The following is a 9,835-nucleotide window of genomic DNA, read 5'->3' as shown; positions in this document are numbered from 1 at the left end:
AGTTACACTTAGCAAATGATTTTAAAAGTTAAAATATCACATCAGAAGTTTTTTTTAAATGAAGTAGGTGGAATTTTATACTGTCTAACAATTTCTCCAGAGTAGGAGTAATATAGATATTGCAGTATTATTTTGTTCAAACTGTAAAGAATACGTCTTAAAAAGGATTTAACCTTAGTTTTGGACATCCGCTGTATGAAGCTTTTGTTGGATAGTATTAAGGAAATGATACCATCAGCCTTCTTAAAGTCGACCATCTTGGAATGAGAATATCATTAAATTTTTAAGGCTATTTTTAGTGCACATATTGATTATGTATGAGAACATTTATGAAATCCAGAAATACGTTAGAACCAGGATAAAAACCGATATAAAGCCTCAACCAGTACTTCAGATATTCTTAAATGCGATTATATGAAAATATAAATATAAACAGTACAAGAGTTTAGCTGATATCTTAGTCTATAGATTTTTGACATGAAATTGTAGGCACATTGTGTGTTAATTAAGATGTAATAATTATTTACATCACTTATATTTGCAAAGTTTCCAAAGATTTGACTTGTTCTAATCAAAATATGTGTTTATTGTGCTGTCCTGACAAAAAACTTATTCACTGTTGAATCTGAACACAAGAAGTCTAAATTTATTTTAATGCATTTGTGAGGTGTTTTTATATACCGATTATATCGCGGCGTCTGAGACTGTTACAAGTTATTAAGCATAATAAATTTACCCTTTTGCAAAATAAAGTTTGAGAGCTTCTTTCAGAAACGTTGTATATGTGGTAATGTAGTTGATCTTAACACAAAGCTCTCCGTAATATTTGGTTTTGAACATATTCCACACAAATGCTTACCATTATAATAAGTAAGCCTTGTTATGTTTTTTTTTTAATTCTGCAAATTCAATTTCTATCAGTGGTAAAGTTGGTTTCTTTCAGCAGTAAAGTGTTTCTAATAGCAATAAAGTCAGTTTCCATTAGTGGTACAGCCACTTTCTAATAGTGATAAAGTCGGTTTCTATCAGTGGTACAATTAGTTTCTGTCATTGGTACAGTCAGTTTCTAACAACAGTAAATTTATCACAAATGTTTGATCTGTTATAAAATATTGCTAATATTCTAACATTAACATTTCCTTTGTTAGAATAGTATAACCCCTTTTTTATTGATTTTAACAGTAGTTTATTAAACACTCCAATTTTGGCATGACAAACTTCTTTTGATAAAACATGTGGAAACTTAAAAGTTGAGAAAACTATACATTTCGATGTTTACGTCTGATATCTTAAACTCTGATGAGCAAGGTGAGTCTTGATCTGTGCTTCATTATTAAAATATGACTTCCAAATATATTAATGTGATAAAATTATTGAATGTAATTCATTATATATTTAAAAACAACTGGTATGGGTAGAGAAAGCACTAGTAGAGGAGCGAACAACGTTTCGACCTTCTTCGGTCATTGTCAGGTTCACAAAGAAAGAAAGGGGTTACTAACAGGTAGCTGACCATACGTTTGAAGGTGGTTGTATAATTGAGTGTAGGAATGTATAGGGCGTACTTAGATGTTTGATTATATTTATTAATATAGATATAAAGGTGTTCCTTTGTATTGGTTTATTTTGGGTTTAAGTTGTTGTATAAGTAAGGCTTCTTTAATTTTACGTTTGTTTATGTTTGTTTCTTTATTTAGTATTTGAGTATTTTCTATTGTTATGTTGTGTTTATTTGACTTGCAGTGTTCGAAAACGTGTGAAGGTGACTTTTTGTGATCTTTTAATCTGGTTTCCATTTTTCTACTTGTTTCTCTAATATAGAAGTCGTGACAGTCATAACATTGTATTTTATAAATAATGTTGATGTGGTGTTTGTCAGTGTAATTTTTACATAGCTTTTACAATATGTGTTTATTTGACTTGCAGTGTTCAAAAACGTGTGAAGGTGACTTTTTATGTTCTTTGAATCTGGTTTCCATTTTTCTACTTGTTTCTCCAATATAGAAATCGTGGCAGTTATTACATTGTATTTTATAAATAATGTTGGTGTTGTGTTTGTCAGTGTAGCTTTTACATAGTATAGATCTTAGTTTTGTGCCTGGTTTTTAAATAAATTTGATATTAACTGGAATGTCATATTTTGTTGCTAGTTTTTGCCAAATGTTGGTTATTTTTCTGCTGATGTCGGCAATATATGGTATGCAGCAGTATATGGTTTCGTGATTTTTTACTTCGTGGGGTATACTTACTTTTGTCAGTTGATTTTGCTTTTTGTCTAGGTGTATGCGTATAATGTTTTCTATGGTTTGATAATTTTAGTTTGTGAAGTTCAAAATTCTGAAGCGACTTAGCACGCAACTGGCTGACTCGTGAGTGAATATTTGACATACTTTTTTCGTTTATTTGATCAGTTTTTAAACTGCAAAAATTATTTTCCACCACAGGTTACTTTTATTGAGTTTATGCACTTTTTTGAAATTCGGAATAAAACGTTGTCTTGTAACTACTACATCTACCCTTGAAATCCCTTGTAGGAACTTGAAAACAAAGTATGAAATGTCAACAAATATAGCCACTTCTGTTGTTGAAAAACAGGTATGAAACATTTTATTTAATATTTGGTGATAAAAACTGCATCTGAGTTTGAGATGAGATGTTACGAACATTAGTTCCACAAAGTGCCTAAAATTACATTAATTTGGAAAGCAATACCAGTGTGTAGTTAAACTGAGAAATAATAGTAATTCCACACCGATATTATTAATTGTACATTTCACGAGTAAAAGCAAAAACAGCATCAAAATTTAACACTCGTCATAGTTAATAAACAGGTTCTGTACCAGTAAGTTATTATAGTTAATAAACTTGTTCTGTACCAATAAGTTATTGTTGTTAAATGCTTCAAGTTTGCGTCCTTTCCCCCCCCCCTTCCATGACTTATCAGGACGTATGATATTTTACAGTTAAATAAATACCATATTGTTGTGTGGTTCGCTCACTTCACACTTCTTATATGTAAAAATGAATATCTGTTTACAGGTAAAATTTGATACTTATTACTTATGTTACTTTTAATATATGTTTTGTGGTACTTTTTAGTTATAGAATAGTTTATTTTCCCTTCTTATTTTTCCAGGTTAAGCCAGCTCGTGATGATTGCACAGATAGTACGTATTCTTTGTATCATTCTTTTCATAGTGGTAGTTAAAATTTAAACCAAAAAAGTTTTGTTGCGTTTAATTTAGTGCATTAACCTCCATGCAATTAATGCATACAATTCTCGTAAAATCTCAAATAAAAAATTCAGTGAAATGAAAAGTAGAATTTAACATGTTTAAACGAGTTTCAAAATTGTATAAATATTAAAATATATACTGAAGATATTATTGGTATAGTACATTCAAAAATACTGTCATACAAATAAGACTATCGTTATTACGGGCCAAAGAGTAATCACGGACACTTGAACATGTACACAGATATACGCTAAAAAGTAACGATAGAAACACGACAGAGAGTTATTAGAGACGCAAAATCGATCACTGAAACACGCCACACTGATGATTTCGGATCCAAAAGAGTAATCACACACAAATCTGTTAACTAAACAGGTAGACGTGTGATATGATCACAGTTATGAATGATTTTGATATGTAGAATAAAAAGGTATTTAGAAGAAATCATAAACAATTAATGGCAAACAGATAGGCGTAATTACCCCAAAAAGTAATGAAAATAGCATATTCAAATGACCAGAGACAATCACAGTTATGCAGTTGGAAATTTCCCCACATGAATTACAAAATAGTGTGTAAGCAATCACAAAAAGTCAGATGAAAGTAATTGCAGACACGTGTATGATCACAGAGACACATTACAACAACGTTAAACATTTCACACTAGTTATCACAGACACATGAATTATTACATAAACAGATGCATTTACTGACATTAAACACAGTTGTGGTACTTGTATTATAATCAAGTACATAAAATAAACAACTGCTACGATATTTTATTTCAAGTCTTTCAAATCATTATTCCTAAACAAGAATAAAGTAAAGAGGTGGAAGTAAAGAGGATTATTATCCCTCGAAATAAGGAAGTTAAGACTGTAAGCTATTACTTCTCAAAAAAGATATCATGTTTTTTAAAAGTTAATACCTCCTTTCCTTGGTGAAATTATTTGTTTAAGATTACTAATCACACCCAACTACAGGTACGTACCCTTTGTCGTCATATTTTTTATTTTTATTTTTTTGTTTGTGGACGTTTAGTTTGCCTATTGAAGATAAGATAAGGCGTACTATGCATATACTTAAAAGAGACATTCTACGCTTTGAAAATATTAAAATTCTACAAAAACTCCAAAAATTCCCTTTTCTTCCGAGAGAGTGTACCCTAAATCCATTGTGAACAAAAGAAGTTAAGCATGGACATAAAATATGATTAAAATACCGCATGATGTCATATGTCTTGAAAATACCATGAATCTTGACAACGTTTAGTTCATATTTTATTGATGGCAAGTGTTGCTCGTGAATACTCAAACTTATGACAGAGAAAGAAATAGAGAACAGCCAGGATTCCAGTGTGATTCAGTATGTAATGATTTAGTAAAACAAATGTTGCCTTCGTTACAATACAGTTCAGTAGATACAATCCTAACACTGGTAATAACTCACCTCATAGAAGTTACTTCATAATATATTATGCTGATTAATCTGGAACATCATAGGTATCACAATAAAAATACCTATCATTCTGATTGATCTTGTAAAACCATCATACAGAACACATAACAGTGTATCAACATGGTTCATCTGGTGAAACCAACAACATCGTACAAAACACATTATAGTGTATCAGCACGATTGATCTAATACAACTAACATCATACAGAACACATTATAGTATATCAGCACGATTGACTCAGTGCAACTAACATCATACAGAACACATTACAGTATATCAGCACGATTGACTCAGTGCAACTAACAACGTATAGAACACACTAGTGTATCAGCACGATTGACTTAGTACAACTAACATCGTACAGAACACATTATAGTGTATGAACATGATTGATCTAATACAATAAGATCATACCGATTTCCTTCTATAATTTAGTTTATCTAGTCATTTTTAATTGTATTAAAATTTTAACTCACCTTCTACGTAATTATTTGTATTTTGAGAAAATGTACGCGAATCATGAAAATAGCATCAGCTTCCCTAACGGTGACGTATATGTACTATTAATGTGGCAGAAGATTATGTAAATTGATAATCACATAAGGTATATTCACGTGACCTACTTAGTGAATAAGTACCCGACCAGAAGTTTTACATAGAGAGCCAGTTATGAATTGCTTTGTGAACGGTGTGTAAATTATTACTGTTCAACAATTTTTTTCAATTTGTGTATATATGTATGTGTTAATTGTCTTTATTATTATTATTTTTTTTCAGTATGTATATTCATTTTATTTATTATTTTTCCTTTCATTTTGTGTATGCATTTGTACAAAATTATATTTATTTGTATTATTATTATGTGCACTTTTTTCATTCGTCATGTATATATGTACAGTGTAAATATAACTTTCTCATAGTATATATCGCGTTTTTATTGTCTTGTTCGTTTGTATCACCTTATTGTTGTAAATAAATTTAAAAGTGTAAATTATTACTGTTTAACATTCTATATTGTTATTAATCTTGAAAGGTACCGTTGTTGTTGTTGTATTTCTAATATCTGGTTCTATTTCTTGACTGTTATATGAATTAATGTTGATATTTACGATATATTGTGTATTAACATTAGTGTCAAGTCGTAGCTAAGCATGTGTTTAATTTCCCTCCTAAGCTTTTTTGTCTTTAGGTTTTGCAAACGGGTCTGCCCCCCTCCCACTGGCTCAGCTGTATGTCTGCGGACTTACAACCCTAAAATCTGGGTTTCGATACCCGTAGTTGGCAGAGCACAGATAGTCCATTGTGTAGCTTTGTGCTTAATTCAAAAAGCAAAAAATACAATACAAATTTAAGTTTTTATCACGTTGAACACCATCATTGGTAGGATAAAAGACCATAAGGTCTATAGAAACTTTTAACACTACCATAGAACTTGAACAGTTCTCTACATAAATCTTGTAGTGTGTGTAGTGTCTCTTCTATTAGTCTTTCAGTGGTAGAAAAGGGGAGTTGTAAAGCCTGCCCACTCGTACCGAAACCGCTACGGTAAGTCGTGAACACAAGTGTTATAGTGTGTTCTGTTAGTGTTCTTTTTTGTGTTTCCTTCAGTTAGATAGTCATTTGTAGTAGTTGGTTTTATTTTATTCCAGTGTTAATATCGAAAAACCTTTACATTATAAGAGTATAATCAGAGCTGAAATTCTCAAAAAAAAAAAAAAAAAAAAAAGTAGAGTCACTCAGCTCGGTGAAGTGGGCCTGTTTTCAAGAAGAAAAATATATATATATAAAGCAGCTCCTAAGTTCCGGTACTCAATACCTGAAAATACTTGCAGAACTACACCCCTTAGTCTAAGTGTTTTTTTTGTTTTTATTATTTTTAGGTGTGCTCAATATATAATCGAGAAGGTACTTACGTCATAACTTTAACTAAACGTAACGTGTGTTTTTTTCATTTCTTAAAAAGCTTGCACGTGTTCTCAGTCTACTTATCATTTAGATGTTCTGCGATTTTTAATACAAAATAAAGCTGTGAGAGTAAAATATAATTCGTTTTTTTTTTTTTTTTCAGGAATCTGCGAAGGTGGTATACAAAGACGTTCATAATGTTTAGACATATACGTCATTCCTGCTTTCACTTGTTGGATGGCTAAAAGACGACAAAATATAGCTAAAACTTTTTAATGGTATTTTATTGATAAAATTAAAACGTGATTTCAAGTTTACTTGGAATAGTTTTTTTTTTAAATTTATTTACATGTTTTCTTTAAAATGTTGAGTGACTTTCACGCATAAAATAAAACACGTTAAATGCTATCAAAAACGAAAAAAAAAAGTTTTTTTAATTTTTTAACAGCTAACTTCCTTTCTTGTTTTTAAATTAGTTAATATCAGGCAGGTGGTATTGCTGTCTGTGTAGAGCTGACTTGTATTATTAACTGAAATGGTATTCTAAATATCTACACAATAGCTCATCAGAACGTTACAACACTATACAGTGCTACCTTTCACAATGGTATCTGTGTAATGTCTGAGTGATGGGTTCTGGGAATATTTGTATCATAGCAGCAAGTTTTATTGTTCCTCTTTATTTTGTTCGTTTTCATCACACGATAAACCGGAACAATGACATTAAACAACAGTTTCAAACAGAGTATAACAGGAATTACCAGACAGTAACAGACAAACAATAAATATTACGGTTAGAATCCTATTGTATATAGAACTTGATTATAAATACAACCTTCCTATTTCTATTGAAACACTGTATTAAAAAAAACTCGTTTGACTAAAGAGCAAAATCTTCAAAAAACAAGACAAATCTCAACCCTTCAAAGATGTAAACAAGATAACAGGAAAGGCTTTTGTATAATCTCTACCTAATAATAATATAACTATTCAACAGCAATTGAGTTTAATGTATCCTATTGTGTATGTTAACATTCTACTAGTAGTTTTGTTTTTATTTTAATGGTGAATTACTGTCCACAAAGTTAAAACTTGTCTTCACTCTTATTTTGATTTCACATCTTTATGTCGTCAATCCTTTTATCAGAGCTTGGTAATTGGATGATTCAAAACGAGAGACGATGATATCAGAGGGCGCATTGCTATGGATCATATCATAGTGTTACTAAGGGAGAGTGACACCATAGCCTTAGTTTTACTCGCCAGAAGTTGTGTTTGTAAAGTTATATGGGCGGACGGTGTTACTAAGGGCAATATTTATATATGCGATTGGTATTACAAGGTGTATTGTACTAATAATGGTAGTATTTGTATGGAGCGTCTTATCAAAAATAGTGTGTCTAAAAGTGGATAGCGTTACTTTACAGATTTTGTCAGTAAGGGCAGTGCTACGAGGCAGATGGTCTTTCTAAGATAGTGGTTTTATGGATGTTTGGTGTTACTACAGGCAAATAGCTCCAAAGGATGATGAGCTCATAACAACTGACAATATTATCAACATTGAGGTCTGTATTCAATAATACGTCCTAAAAAGCAAAAATTTTATTTAAACGAGACAGTTGATTTGTGTTTTCAGTTAATAATTAACTAACACGATCACAGAAGTTTTGATTACAAGTAAAACCAATATTTAAATAAAACAGTTACTATAATACATTTTTATTCACTATTTTCTGATATTTTCACGTGCTCTTTACTCTTCTATCTCCGACTCATTAACATTAAAAGTAAACGATAGAAAGATCAACACATGTGATCACCAAATAGTGTGAACACTTCATCCCTGTTTAATATGTGGTCTGATACAATACAGTTCGTGGTCTGTTGGTTTTTTACTACGGAAGGGGACTGATGGATTTTAGAGTTTAGTATTGCAGAAAAGAAAATTGTATTAAAATAAAAATTGAACAAGTCGGTTGTAATACATTATATTGTTACATATTATAATTTATCTCGGACAAGTTTTCGATTTATTTTGTTACTTATTACAATTTCAAATAGCGGAAATTTTAATTTATAAGTTAATTGAATGTCGATAAATATCAAATCTATGATATTTTCCAACAATATTGATACACAGTTTTATTTCTTGACGCAAATATATTTTAATATAAAAACAACAATACAATTTATAATAACGGTTATTATAAATAATGGTTTATATACAATAGTTTTACAAATTTACAAACAATATTCAGTCTTCCATCTGGTGTGGAACTAAATAACTTATCGACGTTTACGGAGAGTGAATTAATTCTATGTTGAAAAACAGGTATACTTCTCTAGACGGGGAAGCCAGCTACGTGCTTCTCAGGCACAAGTAACTTTTTCACCGCCGAATAATTCTAATGTCCTCGTAGTAATACTAACGTCTGAAGTTAATTCACTGAAATTAAACGGGTTGTAATGTTCGAAATATATAAACTCTCCTGGTCAAATATCTGTAGTTCTCTTATTAATTAATATGTGTTTGCGAAAATTATATCTTCCAAGGCTTAAGTATACCGACTGTAGCGGCCTAACAGTATTTTATTACTGTCACCTCATCTTGCAACAGTTACTTTTTATACTCATTAGGCGATATTATTAAAAATTCACTTGGCAACAATATTTGAAGATACGCTAGTGATTTCATAACACATGTAATGTTGATTCTTACTCACTAGAATCTTCTACAAATTTAAAGAGGTGGAATTTGCGCAATACACATCCAACAATATATGCCACATGCATCAAATTGAAACAAACGCAGGTATTAAAATAAACGTACAACTGTAATTCCGTTATAATATATGTTACTATTTGTTATAATACATGGTTTATTAAGATATAAATCTCATACGTATATTAACTTTATGCTTTATTAATATGAAAAATAAATTGTTCAAATTTAACATAAATTAAAAAATCGTAGACTATAAATTTAATGTTCATCGTACTTTAACTTAACTATTATGTCACTGAATTTAAAAGTCAGCAAACAAGCATGTTGATTATTTCACTTTACATAGTTATGTGTAGTCATGATTTGATGGGAACTGTTTAACAGATACACTTCAGGTGGGGTACAGTTATATACTTCGTATTCAATTAGATTCGCCTCCCACTAGTACAGCGGTATGTCTACGGATTTAGAACGCTAAAATCAGGGGCTTGATTCTCCTCGGTGGGCTCA

General features: G+C 30.7%; 1 long non-coding RNA gene across 1 annotated transcript; it reads left to right on the top strand.

The window, feature by feature from the left end:
* The first annotated feature begins 1,877 nt into the window (after positions 1-1,877).
* Positions 1,878-7,016, top strand: LOC143228227 (uncharacterized). Its single transcript, XR_013015274.1, has 4 exons — positions 1,878-1,945; positions 2,445-2,595; positions 3,137-3,167; positions 6,764-7,016. It is a non-coding gene; the product is annotated as an uncharacterized LOC143228227 (long non-coding RNA).
* The last annotated feature ends 2,819 nt before the right edge of the window (positions 7,017-9,835 follow it).

The sequence above is a fragment of the Tachypleus tridentatus genome, chromosome 10 (genome assembly GCF_004210375.1).
Source record: "Tachypleus tridentatus isolate NWPU-2018 chromosome 10, ASM421037v1, whole genome shotgun sequence".
Lineage (NCBI taxonomy): Eukaryota > Metazoa > Arthropoda > Merostomata > Xiphosura > Limulidae > Tachypleus > Tachypleus tridentatus.
Note: the sequence above shows the minus strand (reverse complement) of the source record. Positions and strands in the feature narration are given on the sequence as shown.